The sequence below is a fragment of the Manis javanica genome, chromosome 12 (genome assembly GCF_040802235.1).
Source record: "Manis javanica isolate MJ-LG chromosome 12, MJ_LKY, whole genome shotgun sequence".
Lineage (NCBI taxonomy): Eukaryota > Metazoa > Chordata > Mammalia > Pholidota > Manidae > Manis > Manis javanica.
Window position 1 is genome coordinate 18,910,739 of NC_133167.1, and position 24,900 is coordinate 18,935,638.

General features: G+C 44.0%; 1 long non-coding RNA gene across 1 annotated transcript; it reads right to left on the reverse strand.

Annotated features, from left to right (window-relative positions):
- Nucleotides 1-200: 200 nt before the first annotated feature.
- LOC140844957 (uncharacterized) lies at nucleotides 201-24,645 on the reverse strand. Its single transcript, XR_012123543.1, has 3 exons — nucleotides 24,388-24,645; nucleotides 9,621-9,744; nucleotides 201-337 (listed from the first exon to the last, which is right to left on the reverse strand). It is a non-coding gene; the product is annotated as an uncharacterized lncRNA (long non-coding RNA).
- Between the last annotated feature and the right edge of the window lie 255 nt (nucleotides 24,646-24,900).

Consider the following 24,900-nt stretch of genomic DNA (forward strand, 5'->3'; position numbering starts at 1 on the left):
GCTGCTCATGAGAGCCCTGTGAGATGGACAGAAGACCCATCCAGTAAACCCACAGAACAGTCAGAACGAGTAAGTGGTGCTAGTTTTAAGCTGCTACATCTTAGAGTAGTTTGTTATACATAATAAATAACTGAGAACTTTATTCAAAGATTGCTTTTAAGAAGAACCTTATAAGCAATCTCCTGCACATATACTCTATCACAGCAAGACCCTCTTCCTGTCATTTGATCTTTTCTCACAAACTAGAAAAGACTTTCAGGCTTTTTCCTTTTTCTCTGTTCAAGGGGCAATGTCTTCATATCTGTATTCATCACTTCTTCCATTGTTGGCCTGGGTCCTGTAGAGATACAATGAAGACATGAGACAAAGTCTCTTTTAATTTAGCCTCTAGTCTGGGAGGGACACGTCTCATGTGGCAACCACAGCTTTCGTCTCAGGAGAAATAAAAACTGTTTAGGCTGCTGAAGAAAATGTCTTCAGGAAGGAAAATGCCTGTTCTGACAGCACGATCAACACTGTCTAGATGCAGAATAGCAACACATGTAATGAGCTTGTCAGTAAGAAATTCACTGTACCTCAGTCTTTTTCTGCTTCCTGTTTTCTCTTCTGCTTTATCTCTAATTACTCAGAGAAGCTTAGACTCTAATTGTTCTAACACATTCTATTTCCTAAGGAAACAGATAAAGGCCACAAACACTTTCTGAGTTGTTCATTAACTGAAGGCCCATTTTTAGTCCAACAGACAGAAGGTCAGAAGGTCAGCACGTACAATCTTGGCATAGTTCCTGATTGCATTACTTTTTCTTCTTAGCATATAAGAGAACTGAACTGCAGAAATCAGAGAAGGAAGGACTGTCTTATGAGAAACACAATCTCCAATTCCAAAGATAATTGAAAGGACTATATCATGAGACCCTCTCGTCGAGTCATCATCTGAACAAGTTGGAATGGCTATTAGGGACATGGGATGTGTAATTTCCTGCCATAGCAAATTGGAGGGCTCACACAATCCCATTGTCATTGACCTGGTTTTATTTTCCCTAACTTGGTGCAGTTTTAGGAAGCAGTTGAATTTGTTGATTATCTTTGCTGGAGGGAGAAATTTCGCATTAGTGAAGGTCACTGGTATTTAGTAGATGCCAACTTGATTCCTGATCAATCATATAATTTTCCCACTTAGGGATGCAATTTGCACTTCTTTCATGTAGGCAGTTTCAAAAGGATAAAGTCATTTTAAAAGTCAGAAGGAACAAAAAGAGCACTGTAGAGGCACACAAGCCTTCTTCTGCCTACTGCAATCGAACAGCACTGTAAGTATTAGCTAGCACAGTGTCTCTAGTTAAAAAGGTAATATGTGTACTGGAGTCTGAGCCCAAGGACTGGCTTGGTCCCTAAAGGCTGTAACTGACCTGGAGGTTTAGTCACTTTAGTAGCACTTGCTTCTCCTTTCTCTGACACCAGGCACACACGCTTGCATGTACCAACCTTCTCCGAGCTCCATTTTGGACACATTGAGATGTCTGTCACTTATCCAAGTGGAGATTTTGAGTAAGAACTGGAATTTATGAGTCAGGAATTCTGGAAAGCAGACTGGGCCAGAGATGCAAATTTGAAGAATGAATCATTAGCATACTGAGGACCCACTAGGTGCTCGGTTCAACAACACTGCATGGTGAAGTCGTCAGAAGACTAGCTTCTGGAGCTGGTTCTATGTAACTATAACCATGAACCTGACACTTGCCCTGTCTGAGTCCCCACATCCTCATTTTAGAATAAGGGGGTGGGATGAGGTGATTTGCAAGATTCCTTCCAACAAAACATGTTTGTGATTTTAGGATTCTAATTGTTAAAGTGCTCCCTATCCTCAGAGAGCTTACTACCCTGCCAAGATGAGCAGGCTGACAAGCTGGCCAGTCATAGAACCACAAGGACAACAGAGCAGGAGCCTTTTGCCCGGCAGTCAGCCTAACAGTGGGAACAATAGCATTGTTGTGGGTGGGAATAGTTGGAAAAACTTCCTGGGGGACTGGGATGGTAGGTAGGTGGGGAGGGAATGGTATGGAAGCTTGGGAAGCTCTGGATTGGAGAAGAGGGGGAGACTCTACTGCAGGTTTCGGAAACGGGATCAATGAAGGTACAGAGAGGAAGAAGGGCATGTCATTCAAAAGGGTTTAACTGAAGAGAGTGGAATGAGAAGACTACTCACAGAGATATGAGTGAAGTTAAGGGAACGACAAAGGGCTGGTGAAGCACCCAGGCCGTAGCAACAGTGGGGAACCAATGGCATGGGAGACAAAGCTATTTCCCAAACCTGGGCAGAGCTAGAGTGGTGGAAAACGGCATGAATGACAAGAGCTATAGCCAGAGAGGACTACAAGACAGGGAGGAAGCAGGGTAATAAAAGCTCCCGGTGCTCCTCTCCTGCTTTCCAGTCTCTAACTCAAACAGAAGGCAAAGGCAAGGGAGTCTTACAATGGAGCGCATAGAGGTGACCATCTCGAGGCATGGAGCAGAACAGAAGGGGCAGATGGTCAATCTTGTGGAGGAAGAGGGACAAATGGAGAATAACCAGGCACTCAACAGCTCTAAAGAAGGAGATTCATCAGTGTGACCTCTTTTCAAGGCTTTTCCTCTGTCTGAACACAAAAGTTGCTTGAGTCTCCATAGTCCTGACTGTGAAATGGGCAGTGCCTATGTCATGACATGCAATGAGGATTGTGTGATATACATGGAAGGGCCAAGCACACTGGAGGCTCCATGTCTATAACTTCCTTTCCTCTTCCCTGCACATGCTTAAATGGCTTTTGGACCAGACTTCCCAGTCTGGTTCTCCAAGTGACCTAATAGTCTTCAAATCTTGACTCTTTCCCTCCTTCAATTCACTCATCCATCCATTCATTCAATAAGGGTATATTTACTGAGCATCATGCATAATCACTGTAGACACCACATCAGACAATGCTGATGTGGTCCCAGCCCCTACTCCTTACCTCACACACCTGTCTCATCTCTTTGATTTGGGTCCCTGTTTCCTCCTTCTTGATTCTCACTGGTTTTATTTCTTCAACATCTCCCTACCACCTACCTCTGACAGAATCATGAAAACTGCCCTAGGAAGAGAACACCCTTGTTTTTACCTGGGGAAGCTGATACTTAACTTTTCCAGGATCACTGAGCCCAATAAGCACAAGAAGGCAGAAAAGTAGTTGGCTTTATTCTGACCATTCGTCTATGCCAGAATCAGTTAAACATGCGTGCATGCAAGAGAGAAGGATCTGCAGAGAAACAGAGATGGAAGGTCACTGAGAGGGACCAGAGCCTCTCTGAACCATTGGGGGATATGGGGGGTATCCTGAGATGACCACAGCCAGAGAGACTCTTGGTTTCGTTCTCAGTGGTACTGCTTATTGCCTTGCGACTCTAATGATCAATGGGTCTGGTCAAAATTCTACCCTCTCTCTAGGATGCAGTGCTTTGATCTGTGACGTGAAGGGGTTGGACCAGATGACTTCTACCTTCCCATAGACTAGCCTAGCTCAAGTATTTTGAGCCTATATAGTTGTGGGAAGTCATGAGAACTTTAGAAATGATTTTATGGTTTTGGATATTCTGGCAGCTCCAGTAATTTTTTAAAATGTTAAAGATTGTGGGGTCTGGGAAATTTTCCTTCTCAGCTGTCCCCCAATCTATCCTAGCAAAGATCCTACACAATTATCTTTCCACCAGGGGGCTTCAGGTCAGCCTCCAGATAATCAAACACTGTAAAGAGGGTATGGATCAGAGAGTAAAAGCTAATTGGTATACTGGAGTCTGAGCCCAAGGCCTGGCTTGGTCCCTAAAGGCTGTAACTGACCTGGAGGTTTAGTCACTTTGGTAAGAATCATATTGAACTTGATGAGAAGCTAAGCCTGGAGAATATAATAATCACAATAATAACAACTCTTTATTGAATGCTTACAATATGCCAGACACTATGCTAAGTACTGAATAAGAATCCCATTTAATCTTTGCAGTCTTCTGAAGTAGATATTATTATTCCTAAGAAATGGATGGCAAACTGAAGTTTAGAGCCTTAAGAAACTTGCCACAAGCCCCTCAGCTACTAAGTGAAGGACCTGTAATCTGGATCTGACTCCAAGATTCCTGAGTGACCGCCCACTACACTCTCAGAACCCCCAGTGGACTTTGGAAAAGCTTCAGTTCATCATGTCTGCCTCTGAGGGACTACTCAGTAGGATCACAATGTTCTCAATTTAAAGACCTTTGGGATAAAGTTTGCAGATTTTCTGTATTCATTACCCCATCTCTGACCAAGTTAATATCTCAGCCAGCAGCCTCCCTTCCCCTGTCCCCAGAGGTTTCTGGGCCGTATTAATAGGTCTAGTTTACAGACTCACTGGCTCTGCATTCTCTAGCCATTTTCATTTGGTGTCCTATCTAAATTCTTTGGGAAGCTGCAGGAGGGGAAGACAGCAAGGTGGTTATAGAGGACAAAGACCAGGCAGAGGGAAACAGAAAATGTGACACATAAGCTCTTTATGCTACCCTAAGGACCGTTCAAAACCCAGTTATATGCCCTTGGTCATCCTTTGTGAAAGGGAGATGATGAACTTGGGCTTTGAAATCAGCTAGACCTGGATACTAGTGGTAATCCTGAAGCCTTTCTGAGCTTCAGCTCCCCATCTGTACAGTAAGATGTGAAGAAGAACCATCTAAGGTTGTTTTTAGCACTCCTGGCAGTCAAGCAGCTATAGGTTTCAGCATAGCACCAGCCACACACCAAATGCCCCACCCTGGTAGTTGCTGTTGGTAGTACTCTCATTGCTACCAGCTTAGCTCCTTCCCACTGACGCTATGATGGGTGAGAGGTGCCACGTCCTTTCTGATACGTTCAAAAGTTTGCCTGCTCTTGAGCTCTCTTTTAATGCCGCTCCCCTTCCCATTTTGTGAACAGATATAGGCCCAGTGGCCTTGGGAAGAAGCGTGTTGACTAAGCAATGTTAACTAAGCAAGAACTGGCACAGAGGACGAGCTGTCTTCATATGGAGAAGAGCATTACTTGGAGAGAGAAAACCAGTACTCATGAAAGAACATAAGACTGTGCATAACTCCATGCTGTGCTGGTACAGAGAACAAATGCTAAAGTTGCTTAAGACTCAACTAACAGCTCATCCAAATGCCTGACAGATCTTTATCAGAGGCTCTAGCAACCTCTGGAATTTCATACATGGTTATATTCATAAATCATCTGTAGGAGTCAGAATCACATCGCTGGAATTCTGTGTGAGTGCCCTTACACGGGCAGTGGCAATGATTTGTGTGTGGGCTGTTGTTTCCATTTCCAGAGGGCAGAGCTCATGTTTGGGCTGGTAGGGTGTTTCCCACTCAATAAACAAAAAGTGGCCACAACAGGATTGGGGCAAAGCAATGAGGGGAAAGAGCATTGAACTAGAGGTCAGGGGACCTGAGTCCTAACTCCATCATGACCACTAAATCCTTGATGACCTTGAACCGGTCCCTTGCCCTTCTGTTTATAAAATTAGGGAGGTATAGCAGATATAGGTTTTTGAATTGTGTTCCATGGTACCCTGAGGTTTCTAGAAATTTGGGAGCTTCAAGGGTACCAGTGGAACAAGGGGACAGGCAGGTGGTGGTTTGAAACTCTGGGTTATCCCTCTCTTATCTTTCCCTACCTTTAACCAAAGCAGCCCCACTTAATCTTTTTACATACTGAGGTTCTGTGGTAACTTTCTTGGAAAATCACCTAACTGGTCTCCTTCTACCATGTTCCTTTAACACAAGGTCAGCCAAGCCCCACAAAAGTGACTTGGTCAAGGTCACCCACTGAGTGGCAGAGATGGTATTAAAGTCTTTTTTCTGATAATGCCCATAATTATTTGGTTGCCCAGTGAGAAGGGCTGCTCTCTATCTCCTACAGATTTGGAGCATATGTAGTTCCTAAATTCTGAAAGCAGACAATGTGAAGGTAGAGCAGAGAGTCAGGGCTGAGCATCCGTGAGCAAAGCAAACCTGAGAACTCGCTCTGACAAAGTCCACCTGAAGTCCAGGCAGTGCCCGGTTGAGAAGCTGACCCTGGGTCCTTGATGACTCCAGTCCCTGTTGACAGAGCAGGTGAGATCCAAACCAGGGCAAGGAGGCCTACTGGTCATTCGAACCCCTTCCTAGAGTAGTCATCACCTTCTCCACCCTGGAGCTTCTTAGCCTCTCTCCCAGAAGTCAATATGGCATGGAACCAAGGTCTCTTTTCCCCTCTTTTTAAAAAAGTTAATAGATTTTATCTTTTAAAGAAAAACTGAGCAGAATGTATAGAGAGCTCCATTATACCCTCCCTCTATTCTTGCATCTGCATGGTACACTTGTTATAATTGAGCTGATATTGGCACATTATTATTAAAAATCCAAAATACACTTCAGAGCCCACTCTTTGTGTTGTACATTCTGAGTTTTGATAAATGCACAGTGGCATGTATTCACTATTACAGTATCATACAGAATACTTCCACTGCTGTAAAAATTCCCTATGCTCCACTTATTCATCTCTCTTCTTGCCCTTTACCCCAAACTCCTGACAACAACTGATGTTTTACTGACTGTATCATTTTGCCTTTTCAGAAGTCATATAGTTGGAATGATATCGTATGTAGTCTTTTTAGACTTTCACTAAGCAATATGTATTTAAAGTTGTATAAAATATATTTAAAGTTCCTCCATATCTGTTGTGGCTTGGTAGCTCATTTCTTCTTATCACTGAATAACATCTCTCTGTATGGATATAGGATGCACCACAATTTATCTACTTGCCTATTGAATGATATCTTGTTCACTTCTAAATTTGGGTGATGTGGATAAAACTACCATAAACAATCATGTGCAGGTTTTTGTGTGGACATGTTTTCTACTCATTTGGGTAGATACATAGGAGCATGATTGCTGGATCACAGGTTAAGACTGCCTTCAGTTTTGCAATAAATTGTCAGACTGTCTTCCAGAGTGGCTGTATCATTTCACATTCCCACTACCATAGAATTTTTATTTGCTATTCAGTGTTGTTCCAATTAAAGAATATCTTAAAATTGCTAGCATGGATTTTGCTGTTCATTTTTATTGTGCCAGTTTTATGTGCAACTATGAGAACATTAACTCATGCAGAATTACTGGAATTACACAATTTGTATTTTGTAGTTCATGCATGCATATGTATCTCATTCCTATCAGAAGAGTGGGAACATCAAACAAAACTAACTCAATTGTTTTTGATATGTGTACATTCAGCGTAATAAGTAAAGAAGGACTCAAAAGAAGAGGAACCATGCTTTTCCCTATTCTTTTCCTTCTATGTCATCACTTTCAACATAAATGGTTGGCAAATATGGGGAAATAACATGAATAAGAAAGTTTCCTTGGTCATTTAGTTTCTTAGAATACCATTGCCTTCTTTCTGCACTTAAAGCAAGTTGCTTTGATTGGAAAGTGTGATTTTGGGGGGCAGTAAGCACCCCATTTACTCAGTTGTAGTCATGTTGATATGGAACAGAGGTAGGGAATCCCTGTGCTCAGTGAGACTCAACACAGCCAGTTTCTATAACACGCTTATCTTGTACTCATTTTGAGTAGCACTGAACTGCTATGTATGGTGTGTCCACTGGAAGTCGGTGGTTCTGGGGCATCCTGAATACTCTGCGTGAACAAGGCAGCAAGGAACGGAGGACACACATGTTGTACCTATCTGCTCTGCTCAAGGGCACCCCCCATTGTGCTGTCCATCTTCACTTATAAACACAAGTTCAAAGATAAAGGCATCACAGGTTTCAAGATGGCTAGCAGAGCATTAAGTCAAGCACAGGGCCCTTCTGAATGTGGGGTGCTATGAGACTGCACAGGCTGAATGCCCATGAAGATGGCCCTGAGTTTCTTTGAGCCATATCTGTTCTTCTCCATGCAAATCACAGCTCTGTCCTGACTGTTGTATTACCCTCTTCTCTCCTTTGTCCACACAAAACAAAAGTCATAGGAGCAGAATTCTTCCTCTTATCATCTGCCTGATGTTCAAACCAGGGCCGTGAACATCATTCGGCATCCTCTTTGTCCCTCAAACCACATTCCATCACCAATTCTGTCAATTCAACTCGAAGCACCTCTTGAATTCCCTACACTTCCCATCCCCATAGCTGCCACTTGGCTCAAACTGCAACCATTCCAACAGCTGCCTGATGGATTTCCCTGTTCCCACTTCTCCCTTCTACTGGAATCCCCAGACAGCTGCCTGAGTGAGCTTTCTAAGAATAAAATTTAATCAGGTTACTTTCCTGCATAAAATCCTCCAATGGCCCCCAGAGTCCTCAAGATCAAGGGTTATTCGGGTAATGGCTTACAGATGCCTTCCACTCTGGCTGCTGATGTCCTTCCAGCAATATCTCCCTATCCACCTCTCATTTTTGGTGCTCCAGACAAGCTGAGCAATGTATACTTCTTTGAACATACCTTGTTTTTTCCTTCCCTCAGCTAATTTTATTTATCCCACCAAAGCCTCAGCTATAAGCCTTCCCACTGTCATGTCTATACCACCTCCATCATATACTGTTTTTAAAGCTGCATCATAATTACTTAGCTGCATCTCTTGCCAGACTCTAATCTCTGAGAGGACAGGGATCTATCTAGTCAGGACTGCTCTAGTGTCCCTAGCACTGAGAACAGTGACTGTCACATAGTCATCATTCCGTAAAAATATGCTGAAAGAACAAGCTCCCCCTCGACCACTGTGTCCTCATATCACAGGCCAGTGAGATAAAAGTTCCCAAGTGGGTGATGGGGTGAATTGAGTGGTACCCAGCCCATCTCCTCATTTCCCTGGGCCCAGCCTCTGCTAATTCATTCACGTTCCTTAGCAGGGTGTTCATGATTCTTTATGGGGGTTTCCTGGGCAAATGCTTAGCAACTTTCTATTTGTCAACCACAACCCAGAAGGCTGGAGGCCACAGAGAATTACCAACCTATATGTGAAATCAGAGTTTTCAGTATACCCCCTCTACCTAGAGTATACTTGTTTGGCTCAATCCATGATTTTTTTCAAGCAGGGTCTTCCTAATCTGATGAAGCAATAGAAAGAGAAAAGGAAATAGGATAATGTATGTCATTTCCATCAAAAAATGTTAACACTGCACACAAAATGGTTAATCCCTAGTGAAACAACAAGAATTTGCTAAAAACTGATTTTACACTTTTTCAAAGCACCTCAGATTGTTGCGAAACCTCTCTGTGCTATTTTTAAAAAAAGAAAGAAAAGAAAAAGAAAAAACAAAAAAAATAGCAGTTTGAAGTTGGGAACAAAGAGTCCCAGAATAGTTTCATTTCCCCACCACAGTCACTGCAAAAGAATCCTTTGGAAAATGCTTTTTAGCTAACAAGCCTATTTACTTGTCTTACTGGATCTTTGCAACAATGCACACATTCCTTTCAGTCTTTGATACCAAGGCCAGATCCTCTGCCTCCTTTTGACATCAGCCTTGATCTCAGCCTCCGCCTCTACCCACCTCTCACACTCGCAGGCCCCACATTACACAGGATTCACTCCTAGGATACAGGGCCCTGGGAACACTCACACTCACGTGGCCGTCTTGGCTGCTCCCAGAGCATTCTTAGCTGGGATGGGTCTTGTTCTTCACTCTTGATTCCCTTCAGAAAGTTGCTCTATCTTAGATGTTCTACAGTTTCACTGTGGTATATCTAAAAGAATATAATATTTGATTTTATGTATCTAGTTTGGGTTTCATCGTGATTCCAGAATCTAAACATTCTCACCTTTCATCTGTCCTCGGGCACCTTCCCTTCAAACATCACCTCACCTCATTCTATTTTCTCTTCTGGAACTCAGATTAGATATACATTAGACTTTCCCATTTTATCCTCTATGTCTCCTAATATCCCTTTCACAGTTTCCATCTCTGGGCTCTATCTGGGTAAATTTCCTAGATTTACCTCCATGTTCAATAATTCCTCAGCTATGTCTAACCTATTTAGCCTGTTCACTGAGCTTTAAACTTGAATAGTTCTTTTTTTATTTCTTAGAAAAAGAACTACAGCCAGTCCCCGACTTACTTACGATAGTACAAAAGTGATACACATCAACAGGAACTGAACTTCGCGTTTTGAATTTTGATCTTTTCCCAGGCTAGAGATATGTGGCAAGATACTCTCTCATTGTGCTGAGCAGGACAGCGAGCCAGAGCTCCCAGTCAACCACAGAATCACAAGGGTAAACAACGCATACACTTACAACCATTCTATACCCATACAACAATTTTTTTACTTTTCCATACAGTATTTGACAAATTACATTCAACACTTTATTATAAAATAGTGTTAGTTGTGTTAGATGATTTTGCCCAACTGAAGGTTAATGGAAATATCCTGAGCATGTTTAAGGTAGGCTAGGCTACACTATGGTGTTTGATAGGTTAGCTGTATTAAATGCATTTTTGATTTACAATATTTTCAACTTATGTTGGGTTTATCAGGATAAAGCCCATCATAAGTCGAGGATGATCTTTGTTTTATTTTTTTTTAATCTGCCTGATTTTGCTCACTTTCTAGATATTTTTTGTTTCTGAAACCTTATTTTATGTTAGTTTATGTTACTAGTAAGTTTATGGTCTCCTACGAGGGTTCTGTGATTCTATAATCTGGGAGGCCTGGGAGGTCTAGTTCTATCGTCTGTTTGGATCTGTGGACACATCATGGCTTTTCCTCTTGTATTGGGTGATTCAGATTGTGAGCTCATCTTCAGCAGGGCTTTCATCTGGAGAAACCAGTACAATCAAAGTGTTTCTTTCTAAGAGTTATCACTGCACCAGACCAAGTTTTGTGTTATTTCTCAGCCTAGGGGTTTCTAGGTTATACAGGAACTATTTATTCCAACCTCAAACTCACTAAAGACTCATGCCAGTGGTTTTGAATTCTTAAGGGAGACATTTTTCCCTCCTGACCTAGAGCTCCATTCAAGATAAACAAGCTTTCTTCCCACTTTTCTGTGCTAGAGATTGACTATTTCTGGCCTACAGTTTTTTAAAGGATATTGTCCTTCCACGGTCTTGACTTTATGTGGAAGTCTTGGTGCCAAAACTCCACCTCCCAAAGGCTCAAGATCTTGTTTCTTGTCCCCAGACAGTACTAAAACCTAAACCCCAGTGTGAATAAGACTAGGTCTAACAGCAGCACCACACTTCGACCCTCACAGTAACTGCAAAAGACAGTCCATGCACTTCATTTTCTAGTTTTCCATTCTCTCTAGGTTTCTGGCTCCCCAAGATTTTTTTGTACACTCAAGTGGCATTTGTTTATAACAGGTAGCATTTCTTGTTTGTCAGCACCAGGCACCATGCTAAGTGCTTATACATATTAACTCATTTAACTCCTGTAACTCTCCTTGAGGTAGGTGCTATTATTATCATTCTCATTTTCACATAAGAAAATTGAGGCAGAGAGAGGTGAAGTAACTTGCCCACGGTAATGGCTAATAAATGAAGAATCTCAGAGCTGAAACTTAGGCAAACTGGATTCAGAACCTGTGCTCTTAATGAATCATCTATTCTGCTTTCTTATTTAGCAAATTTAGGTGTTTTGTAATGGGAAACTATTTAGACTCCACACTGCAGTTTCATCCTGTTTTCCCCCAACATCTAAATCAAGAACAACTAGGTGAATAGACATGCTTTCTGTTGAACAGGTAGACATCTGGCAACTTTTACTAGATGGTCTCAAAGAGAAAAGCTGAAGCCTATTCCTCAGGGGAGAACCAAAATCTGGGCTCTATCACAGGCACTTCTGCTTGCTCAGAGTAAATGACTTACCATTGGGGAAATTTTGGTACATCAGCATTGTCAGGAAGTTCAGAGACAGTCTTTTCTAAAAGTGGCCCATGGACCATCTGTGGTTAATGGACCATTAACACAAAGTATTTCTTAAAAATGCAGGTCAAGAGGGCCTACCCCAAACTTACTGAATCAGAACCTACCATTTTAAATAAGCTCTCCATCTAATTCTAATATACACTGCAGTTTGAGAACCACCATTCAGCATTTGCTTTGGAGCCCAACATGGGTCCAAGTTCCTCTTCAAGGTGTGATTAGGACAGGCACATCAAAGCCTCCTTACTTTCCCTTTATGATCTGGTACTTGAGACTTCATGCTCAGATGAGGAAGCAAGCCCACCGAGGGTGACCCTCTGCTAGGGTCCCGTTGCACCCAGGTTCCTCCCAGCATACCAAGGGCCACCCTATAATATAATTAATTGTCTTGACTGCTTGTGTATCTGCCTGCATTAGTTTGTGAAGGTAGAAAATATTCCTCAGTCAGCTTTTTCTAGAGCATAACATGGTACTCAACATGTAGTAATCACTCAACGTTGAATGAATGGATAAATTGATTTGCACTGCTAAAGATCCACCTGCTAATTAATGATGCTATAAGGTCTAGAGCCCAGGTTTTAATTATGCCAAGAAGTCTTTAAATCTTTTAACCCTGCCATTCCAGCAGTCATTTTTCTCCCATTCCTTTGGAGGCAGATGGAATTTCCTTCCTTACCAAAACGATGTCTGAGGTATAGGGCAACTCCTTCCTTTTCACCCCACTGTGCAGGAAGTGCTATCCAGGGACCTAACTGGGAGGGAGTGAAAGTGAAAACAGATGGCAGCAGGCCATTTAGAAGCTGAGATGTGGGAAACATTCAGAAGCACTGTAGCCTCCGCAATGACTGAAAAGACCCAGTGGTCTCCAGGGAAAAAGTTCATGACTGTAGGCCCTTGAAGGCAGGGAAGCCTGGCTGAGATGAGAGTAGGCTTCCAGCTGTCTTCCTCCTCCAAACCGACCTTTCAGTCTGCAGGCTTGCCTCCTTGTCCCTGCAATTCCAGGGGAGCCTGGCAAGGAGCCCCTTTATGAGGGGAACTAACCCCAAATTCCCGGCCAACACTCCCAGTGGACAGAACATTCCAGAAGACTGATGTCTCTTCAAGGAATATCAGCCCACACTCCTTTCTTCACACCAGGGTTTGCCCCAGAATCTCAGTGCCAAGTTTAACCCCCTTGCTTAGGGTTGCTCTTCCAGAAAGAGGAGAAGCAGTCCCCTGAGGTCTTATCATTTGTTTCTGTGTGAAATGTTTTGTTTTAGTTCTTTCTTTGTGCCAGGCACTACCTGGACTCCTCTTCAGGTTACTGAGATAAATAGGGCTGGGACCCCACCCTGACAGTTTTAGACAGGAAGACATTCACACACATTTAACACACCCCTTGCCAGGTCATCATTCAAGGGGCAGTTTCAGGCTCACAGGGAGGCCTGGCTTTCTCCTGCCTGAATAACTTCAACCCTTTGATGTCTCTCTGCAGGTGCCACATTTTGGGGGGGGGGGTGGTTTAGTGCTCATTGAGTCTACGTGACGAGAGACACCAAAGCTCTGGAGCTGACCTGCATGCTTCAGCGCCACGGAATCTCAGACGTCCCCATAAGGTGCCCCACACAGCAATCTAGAAACACTTCACTGAACCTACCTCCCTCACACCGTCCTACTTTCGCTGTCTCTCTGCTGTCTGTCTCCCCTGCTTCACCTCTGACTCACACTCGACTGAATCTCTAAATTTTCTGGAAGGTTCCTGTGACACTGTTACAGGGTTGTCACAGGCAGAAATGGACATCTCCCAGCCACTATCAGTCACGCTGCCTCCAACACCCACAAAACCTCCAGGGGAGTCAGGAAACCGGTGAGTCCCAGAACATGAGGACACCAAACACCAGGTGGTCTCCTTAGCAGTTTCCTGTCCATGGACACTTGTGTCCGTTCAAATGCATTTATTTAAAACAAAAGGGAATCTACTGGCTCAAGTGTAAGCTGAAAACTCTGGGCATGGGGCTGAGCCAAGATGCAGAGAAATTATTTCCCTGGGCCTGGATCCCTCTCTCCTCGTCTCTCAACTCTCTTAGCTACGTTGGCTCCATCTCAGTTGTTCTCCCCTGTGGTGGCAAGACGCCCCACGCCGCAGCAGTGCGAGATCCCAAACCCTTCCGTTCCAATCCCTAAGCAAGTGTGGAGACTGGCTCTCATTAGCCTGGATTGGGTCACATGACCACCTCTGAACCTATTACCATTGCCAGGAGGATACTGTTCACCTATTGGCCAGGCCTGAGCTTCCTGCTACTCCTTTTTGGGGGTGGAGTCAGCTCCATCAGGACCACGTGGGCAGGAAGGAAAGTGGGCTATGAAGCTGGAAGTAGCGTGTGGGCAACAACTTCCCACTGCGCTGGTGGGCAAAAACAGCACATGTCTGCAACGACTAACATCTTGAGCACTAGAAGCACTTCACCTACAATATTTTTAGTACTAACCTTATGAGGTAGATACTACTATCCACCTTTAATGCTAAGAATATTACTCCAAATGGTGAAAGGGTAACATCCTGATTTCAAACACATTCTCATTCTGTTTGCCTATTAATCTCTCCCCGCTACAAACCACTCAAACTTGAAAATTCAGTCTTCTTCCACCTCGTTCTCCCTTATCCCCGACATTCAATCCTTACCAGCCCGTTTTTCCTTCACCCCCAGACATGCAGTCTCCACTCCATCTGTCCTTGATCTGCTGTCCTGCTGCCCCTGACATAGGTGGCCTTTATTTCCTCTCTCCCAAGTAAAGCAGTAGCTTCCTAGGGGACCGTGCAGTCCCTAACAGGATTCCACATTGATGGGCTCGCAGTGGACACAGCTCATAACCTGACTTTTTTTTCTAATTTGAACCAACATTTTAACATTAGGAGATTCCTCAAGCATATAACTATGTTAAGCTTCTTTTGAAAAATTAGATCTGGCAATATTAAACTTGCATCTCCCCATGCCAATAGTGGACAAAAATGCATCCATGCTTCAGTTCTGTCAGTGTTCCCAGGCCCCCTGTTGTGCTTCTTTTTACAAGTAAAATTAAGATACTTGAAGAAGTGTTTTATTCACAGGTTTAAAAATCAGAAGGTACAAAACGGAATAGAGTGAACAGTCTCCTTTCAACTCTTATCCCCCTCTCGTTGCCTTCTACAGATATATTGAATATAATACCAAATACACACATACACATTTATACTATTTATTCCTTTTTTTTACATGATAATATACTAAATTCGCTGACCTTTACCTTGCTTTTTTCTCTTAATACTGTCTCTTGGAGTTCATTTCTGTCCACAAAATCTTCCTTGTTTTTTGTCTTTTTACAGCTGGATGTAATTCCATTCTATAGACACACCATCACATATTTAACAAACACCCTATTGATGGGTTTTTGGGATATTTCTAATCATTTGCTATTATAAGCCTTACTGTAACAAATAAACACACAGGTGATATTTCACAAATAAATTCTAGAAGTAGAATTGCAGGGTCAAAGAGTATATGCTGAAATGAAGCTTTTAATTACAGGTGGTAAAACATGATACCAGGATGATTAAAGGAGGCTCTTGATACACTACACCAGCTAATCCGTATGATGTCTTCCCTCCCCCTCTTCTGCCGGACAGACCGTTCCAGCAAGGCAAGAGTTTGTCTGTATTATTTATCATTGCATCCTTGGCATCTAGAACCATGCCTAGAATATACAGTCAATAAGTAGTTGCTAAAGGAAGGGAGAGAGGAAGGAAGGGTTATTTTAAACAGAGGCTAATCCTGGGGCACAGTGACCCCAAAGAGTTACTGCACACTCAATGGCCCTGATTCTATGACCTAGTAGGCCCTCTAAAAGTCTTCAGGGTACAGCAGAGGGAAAAGTAAGAGTCACTCAACCCAAAGTTAGGCAATAGCAGAATGAACATGTGTCCTTTTAAGACAAGAAGCCCTATTAGATGCCACTCTCCTAGATGGCCTGAGTGAGAACAATATTATGGGAGCCAGTCTCTCTACTGCAGCAAGGGAAAAGTGGAGCTGGAGATAGAAAGATGTCCACCCAGGGAAAAGGTAATCAATAACTCTGGCCTCATTTTAGTTTTAACTAGATCCACATTTGCTCTTCAGCTTGGCAGAATGATGCTAACAAATGCCTTTCCTTTTCATAGTGGTATTCCCCAGATGGCTTCAGGAGTCCCTGGACGGTATGTATTTGGCACAAATCTACACACAGGATCTTTAAGAGCTCTTAGCCTTAAACAAATTCGATAAAAAAACAAGATGAATAGGTCTTTGGTAGTAGCTAGAATTTTCTCCACACCCAGTATTGATGCTTGAAGCACTTTTAAAAAATGGAAACCACCAGTGGGCCCTCAGTGAAATCTGTTGAATATATGAATATGGAAAGACAGTGTTGGATTATGTAGGGAGATTATATGATAGGTTTGAGAATGTCTTCCCTCCCAACCAGTAAAATCAGTCAAGTTTGGGAGGAGGAAGAAGAAGGACAAAGGGAAAAGGGAGACAGGAGAGAGGTGGATGATCCTAAAATGAGGGCAGGAGAGCCAGGAGGGAAAAAGTTTTCTAATTCTGATTCAGTCGGAGAATGGGGGAAAAGCTGAGGTAGAGAAAAGAGGGAAAGAGAGAGAGGCGAGAACTGGGGATATATGAAGACCTGCCAGGCTACCAGGGCACCTTCTCCCCAGGCTGCAAGGAGAGAATGCCTGGATCCCTCTGAATCTCCATCTTGGAAAAAGCAGGCCTTCCTATAGGAAGAACACAAAAGCCACAGGAGGCTGCCCCCTGGGAGGTTATGGAAATAGGGGCTGCAGGCAGGCTGACTGGAGAGGCGTTTTGGTAATGATTTGCCCTGGTATGTGAAAAATTTTTCCTGCTTAGATAGTTGGCAAACATTAGAAGCAAAATGGAATTTATTAATAGAATATATTTGTCAAGGATTGTTCTCTCCCTCCTCCCTCTATTTTCCCCTTCCTTTTTCTCTTTTTTTTTCTCTTCTTCCCAGGGTGGAGGACTTCATCCAGTTTGTTCATCTTCCTTTGTGGTTTGGATCTTTAAAAGAAGAGGGAGATAGCTTTAGGGTACACCCCCGGCCCTCTGACCACAGGGCGGCTTCCTTCTCTACATGCAGGTGTCAGCTTTCTGCTCCAGGAAGACCATGGACTGCTACGGAATTGTCTTTCCAGAGGAATTCCTTCTGTTCACACCGACATGGGCTTGGACCTCCACAGACCTGACTTTGAATCCATGGGCTACCACTTATTAGTGGTGTGGCTGTCATCTTTGGGGCTTTCATTTCCTTAGGAGCAAAAGTAGAGGGGATGGTTCTTATCCCTTGCTGTTGTTGTGAGGATGAAATGGAAAGTGTACGTTAAGTGACTGTTACAGCATCTGGTCCAGAGTAAAACCTCAATGATTGTTAGCTCTGTTTCTTTTCATATAGGACAGAGACCCTGGTCGCAAACTGCTAACAGGGTTACTCAACTAAGGATTAGAATATGGTGGCTTTAGGATTAGTTAATAAAGGAGAGTTAAAACCAAGCCACCACGAAACCCACACAAGTATCCTACTTTTTACCCTAAGATCATAGAAGAAGAGTGGCTACCAGCATTTGAACCCAGACCATCTGGTTCCCCAAACTGCTTTCTTAACCATAATGAATGCTCCTTCCCTGTAGCATCAGTGAAAGGGAACTATGGAATCAAATCATTCTAGAAATTGAACTTGAGAGAAGTTCAATTCTAGACACTGAACTTGAGAGAGATCATCTTTTTCAGACCTTTTGTGCAGAGGAGGAAAATGAAGCCCAGAAAGGGAAATTCTCACCCAAGAGCACATAGCTGGTGATGGTAAAGCTAGGACTAGATACCCAGCATCTGGAATTTCAGGTAAGTTGTCCTGCCACCAAGAAAGAGAGGAACAGTCATATCTGCAGGGGAGAGAGACTGCTGGCTGGCCACTGCCCTTGAGAGCTTCAGGTCTTTACTTAAATTACCAACTGGGAATTTAACCCCAATTTAATCTTCCCAAAAAACAACAAAAATTTCAGCCACCCTTGACTGGATGTCGGCCGTGAGGGGAGCTTCAGGGAGCATTCACCACGGGGGCTGAAGATGGAGGACCCCTCGGAGCAAATGGGAACAGGCTTTGGACCATGTGAAGCTCATCTCTGACACCAGAAACCAATGTTAGGCACTTAGTGAAAATGCAGAGGAAGAAGGACCTGCGGGGTGTCTCTTTCAGGGTCAGAAAAGACTCATTTGCAATGATCCTAAGAAACCATGAGCTGAACTCCATTTTTTTCCCATCTAGGCAGAGCCCAGTCACACCTATACACATAGGGACAGCCATACCAGGTCTTAAAATAGGGACAACATCTGCACCATTTGGTAGATAACTGCTACTCTAAGTCCCACTAGTGCCCCTGGATACCCACTCTCCCTCCTGGTCCTTCACACCATCCCCCCAGTACAGCAACTAAACAGTTAACACTTGCCCCAGCAGACATGTTCTAGGAGTTGACTCCTGCTTTCAGGGTTGGTTTTCTGTTACAAATGGTTTAGGACTAAACTCATTCTTACTTTTTAAAAATAGTTTGAATGTACCCCCAGGTGAAGCTACCCTAATGGAATGAGGCATCTAAACAGAGTCACATGGGGTCCATCTGGGGTGGCTCCCCAGCAGACAGATCCTGCCAAAGAAATCTGAAGGAGTAAGAGATGCAATTTACTGGCTAAGAGAGCGAGAGAGTTTGGAAAAAGCTCTGATTAAGGGGCAATCCTCCGCAGCATGCTGGGGTTCAAACACAGGGTTCAGGCGCCTTGCACATCCCTCTGCCCTCAGTTGCCCTCTGGGCCCCTTGCCTACTACAGACTCTGAGGGCCAGCCTAGCAGCCAGCAGCCACATTATTAATAGTCCTTGATCTGCCGGACTCCCTGTGGTTTCCAGGCCAGCAGCGCCCTCCCTCCTCTCATTGCACACGCTCTGGGGCTTATGCTCCTAGACAACACGTGCTGGAAGAATGCAGGTCAGAACAGCCACAGAGGGCTCCCCAGCAACCCACAAAATCCTCTGCCCAGCAGGGTCCTCCAGAGGCCATCCAGGCAGGGTCGAGGGGTAAGAGGCTTTTGCCAAAATGCAGACGTTTTGCAGGGAAAGAGGTCCAGTAACTTTCTGGGGTGGTGTCCCATACCTTGTGACAACTGGGAAAGGATTCCTTAAGTCTGTGTCTTGGTTCCTGTTATTCAATGAGAGAAAGAGCAAACTAGAACAGGGAGAAAGGGAGGGCCAAAGCCCATTCACCTTCGTCTATATGCTATGGAAATGTGTGGGCAGACTGCAGCTCATTTCAGTGGCTCTGAAGCTGGACAGTCCTGGGTTCACATCTGAGCTCTCCCCACTGCGAGCTGTCTGACTCTGGACAGGTTATCTAACCTTTCAGAGCCCAGTTTCCTCAGCTATGAACAGGGATAATAACTCAGGGTCCTAGTAAGGATTAAATGAGGTAATGGATAGAAGGCATCTACCCATGTGACTGTAGTTAGTTCCCTTCTGATCCTTCATCATATTAAGTTGGACAAGAAAAGAAAAACTACCTCACAAGCCATTCAAATATTCACACAATGAGTACAGGAGTCTTTCTGCTGGCTACATACATCTCACATATCTTCACCTGTTCTTTTCTTCTCTTGGTTTCCCCATCTTTTGCTCTTCCCTAGGATTAAAAGAGTGAGAGAGATGCTCAGTCAGGAGATGTTCCCAAAGATAAGCAGACATTTCAAAAGGGATGATTTCTGTCATTTTGTACTCCACATCAGAAGCCTCCCAATGCTCAGTGTTTAACGTGAAACTTCCACTTCTAGGAATCACAGTGAAAACATTCAAAGATTTAAAGTTTCACAGATATAAACCCACACATATGTGGTCAATTAATACACAATAAAGGAGCCATGAATGCACAGTGGGGAAAAGATAGCCTCTTCAACAACTGGTGCTGGGAAAACTGGACAGCTATATGTAAGAGAATGAAACTGGATTATTATCTAACTCCATACACAAAAGTAAACTTGAAATGGATCAAAGACCTGAATGTAAGTCATGAAAGCATAAAACTCATAGAAGAAAACATAGGCAAAAATCTCTTGACTATAAACATGAGCAATTTTTTCCTGAACACTTCTCTTCAGGCAAGGAGAAGAAAATAAAAAATGAACAAGTGGGACTACATCAAACCAAAAAGCTTCTGTACAACAAAGGGCACCATCAGCAGAACAAAAAAGCATCCTACAGTATGGGAAAATATATTTGTCAATGATTTATCTGATAAGGGGCTAACATCCAAAATTTATAAAGAACACATATGCCTCAACACCCAAAACACAAATAACCTGATTAAAAAATGGGCAGAGGACCTGAACAGACACTTCTCCAAAGAAGAAATACAGATGGTCAACAGGCACATGAAAAGATGCTCCACATCGCTAATAATTAGGGAAATGCAAATAAAAAACCACAATGAGATGCCACTTCACACCAGTTAAGATGACTACTTTCCAAAAGACAAGAAACAACAAATGCTGGTGAGGATGCAGAGAAAGGGGAACCTTCCTACACTGTTGGTGGGAATGTAAACTGGTTCAGCCACTGTGGAAAGCAATATGGAGGTTCCTCAAAAAAACAAAAATAGAAACACTGTTTGACCCAGTCATTCCACTCCTAGGAATTTACCCAAAGAAAACAAAATCCCTGATTCAAAAAGACATATGTGCTCCTATGTTTATTGCTGCACTATTTACAATAGCCAAGGTATGGAAGCAACCTAAATGTCCATCAATAGATGAATGGATAAAGAAGATGTGGTACATATACATAATAGAATATTATTTAGCCATAAAAATAAAAGAAATCCTCCCATTTGCAACAACGTGGATCTAGAGGGTATTATGCTCAGGGAAATAAGTCAGGCAGAGAAAGACAAATACCAAATGATTTCATTCATTTGTGGAGTATAAAAACAAAGCGAAATAGCTGGAACAAAAAAAAAGCAGTAGATTCCTAAACACCAAGAAGGGACTAGTGGTTACCAAAGGCAAAGGGTTGGAGAGGGTGGATGGGAAGGGAGAAAGGGATTAATGGGCCCTATATATTGCAATCACAACATAGATAGGTCACTGGGATGGTAGTACAGCATGGAGACTAAAATTAATGACTCTATAACATCTTACTACATTGATAGACAGTGACTGCAATGGAGGGGTTGAGGGCTTGATAATATGGGTGAATGTTGAATCACTATTTTATGTATGTGAAACCACCATAAGATTGTATATCAATGGTACTTTAAAAAAAAGACTTAAAGGTTCAAAGATTTAGAAATTTATATATAAGAATATAACCTATAGCTGTCTATTTATCTACACACACATATGTATTTGAAACATGTTTATTTGACATTTAGGTTGTATCAGCATATTATACAAATTAAATAAATATTTATAAATTTATAAATATTTATGCTAGAATATTGTCAAGCAATTAATAAATTGGGTTTGGAGAAACATTTATCGAGAGAGAGAGAGACTTAAAATACAAAGTAGTACAGTGAAAAGTCAAGACACCGAACCATATTTATGGCATGATCTCAAATATTCCGTAGATGTTTGAGTACAGATAAAAGGCTGGAAAGAAATTCACCAGAATATAAATTCTGGCCAATTCTGAGTGCGAGGTTTGGAAGCGAATTTTATTTTCTTCATTACAAAAGTAGTCTGTGTTCATTTGAAAAATGTGGAATAGTATAACCAGAAAAGGTTGACTTTAATTTTAAAAGACCTTAAAAGAATAATGGTTGGTTTCCAATTGACTGACCACAAACATCAGCATTCGAAACAATCAGCTCTTCTGCCTGCTATGCACTTCCAGTGTTCACAGCACTGTCCTCTGTACACTCCTGTACACATCACACATCACTCACATGTACATGCACATATGCATGCAAACACACACACGAGCACACCTGCATGCACACACATACACACATGTGCATACACATGCACATGCATACCTGCATGCACGTGCACATACACGTGCACACACATGCATGCATGCACACACATGTGCACATCCGGGACTTCACCAAGGTATGCAATCAAGTCCCTTGGGAGAGTTGCAGGAGCCTACGGCCAAAACGGTGTCTGCTGGAAGGAGGGAAGAGGGAAAAAATAGAAGGAGGTGGGGAAAGGGGATTATGAGGGAGATGCAAAATGAGAAGGGAGGTGGAATAGGCTTCTAGGAATGAAATTGCTACTAATCATCGTCTTCATTGGGAGATGCGAGCTGAGAGTGTTTGCCAGAGCAAGAAGAGTCTACAGGATGGTTGCGGAGGCTGCTACTTTAAGAAAAATACAAGCAAATGTCTGGGAGGACTTGAGAGGCTCCCCAGGGCCAGGTATGCCAGGGTTCTAGTTCCCACTAACAAGCAGCCCCACAACTGAGTGGCTTAAAAGAGCAATAAGCACTCACAATGCTCATGCTCCCGCAATCTGGGCAGGGCCTGACGGGGCAGCTCACCTCTGCTCCACATGCTGTCAGCCAAGGTGGCTGGATTTGGGGCTCCAGGATGGCTCACTCACAGGGCCAGCACATTGGCACTGGGCACACAGCCCGGGCCAAGGGTTCTGAGCACCAGCTCCTCTCCATGTGGGCTTCTCCTCTCACGGGCTGCTTTGGCTTCCCCACAGCACCGTGGCTGGGTTCCAACAGCAAGCATCCAAAGAGACAGGCAGTGGAAGCTGCCCATTTCTAAAAGCCTGGGCCCAGATATGGGCTATATTCATTTGTCAAACAGTCACAAGGCCAGGTTCAAAGGGAGGGAAGACATCCCACCTCTCGAGGGGAGGAGAATCAAATAATATGGGGTCCATGCCTTAAAACTGCCACAGAAGGGCACAGACAAGATCAACTCTTGGGGTGTTCTTCTAGGCCACCCGGTTTACAACCTCAGGGTACTCAGGAAGGATGGATGGGATGAGTTTGTGGGGTAAGCAACATGATACCACTTCCACAAAGAAGCAACCTATTCTGGCCTAGGAAAGGGAAGCCCAGTGTCCCTCTTTGAGTCACCTTCCCAGCCCCCACAGAATGATCCCTCCAGCCCCAGAGCTCTCCTCCTTCCATGCCCTCTCTCCCTAACAATTCTCAACAACTTCCCATCCCAGATGATCCCCAGGGCCTGGGTAAGCAAAGGGAATGTGCTGTGACTCCTCAGAACCAGCTTTAATTCCAGAAAATGAGAGGGACCACTCAAGTGTGCTAGTAGGAGAAACAGGTTACTTTGTCTCTGTGGAAATGATGAGGAGGAGGAAGGTGGGTGCTAGGTACACTTCGTCCAATTGCATACAGCCCTGTGGGACTCATTTTAACTCCTATAAGCCCCTGACAAAGGACCTCACCAATGGAGTCCAGACCCTCATACTCAGAGGATGCTGAGGCTCAGAGCAGGGAAGAGGCTGGCCTGGAAGAGCTGGGGTCCAGTTGTCCTAACCCAAAGCCCAGAGCCCCCCTCCACTAACCTCTCTTAGGGCATGTTCATCCTTTTCTATTTATGGAGCTTCTACTGTGAGTGAGGCACTTACATGCAGAGGAGCTCAACGCTGATGAGAAAATGTTTCCAATTCAGCACCTCCACCCAGAAACCCCTAACAGGGCACCTAAACAAAGAGGGCATCTCCTCCAGAGAAGCCAGCAGCTGAGAAGAGATCTGCAAAGCCAAGGTAATCTGGTTCCCATTCCTGAGCTCAGCACCCCACCCAGCCTCACCCAAAGTGAAACTTCTTCAAAGTCACCAGTGCATCTTTCGTAAAGGTGGGAACTGCTTTCTCTGACATGCTCTAGCCAAGGCTGATAGACTGCACCAGGGCCGCTTTAAATCACCATTAGGTCACAAGGATGGTGCAGGAGGCTGTGACTCCACATGCCCCTCCTCTCACACACACCACCCCAAGGGTCCCACACCCAGGGTCAGAAGCACAGCCCCAGTGGGCTTTTGCTACCTCACTTGAGCATTGTGGCTATGGGAATAGTGAATCCAGGTGTCGGGGCACAAGAGCCAAGAGCATTAGCGTTCTCCTACAGCCGTGTAGCGCACCCGACATGGTCACCCCACATGGCTGTGCAAGTCATAATCTGCCTCCGGGCACCCAGAGACAGGGCAAGTGCACGCTGAAATTCTGCTTGTGCTGACCTGCCCAGACACGCCCCTGAAGGCAGCAGGACCCTCTGCCCCTCACCCTTCCCCACTGCAAGCAGAATCCGCCCTCCCCATATTTCTGGTTTATGATCATTTAACAAATATTTATTGACTATTGACTATGTACCTGGAACTGTTAGAGACACTGGGAGTAAAGTGAAAAAAAAACAACAGGCAAAGAAAGCGCTGACCTTGTGAAGCTGGTAATCTCATGGCGGAGACAGTATGACATCAGGGTGGCATAGGCTGTGAAGGACAGTGGCGTGGCGGAGGAGGGAAGATGCAGGGGGCTGCTGTCACCACCCTGACCTGTGACGGGGTCTGTGAGGAGGCGATGTCTGAGCAGACCTGGACGGAGCAACGGAGCCATGAGGAGACGCGGCAGCAGCAAGGCTCGGGTGGAGGGGCGTCAGCACCCACGCCCTGAGCGCAAGGAGTCTTGGTATTTGAGGCTGGAACAAAGTGAGTAAAGGCGAGAGAAGGAGGAAATGAGCCTGAAGAAATACCCACGGGCCCCTGCGCTCTCTCCACTGGTGTAGACTCTTAGCAGGGAAGGTGCAGCTGGCACAGGTTTAGAGCTGACTAGGAGTCAGGCATCTGTCTTATTCAGTTCCCAAAACCACCCTCGGTAGGCACCCGTACACTCAGAGAAGTTACCAGATCACATAATATTTAGAACTGAAATTGGGATTTAAACCCAGGAA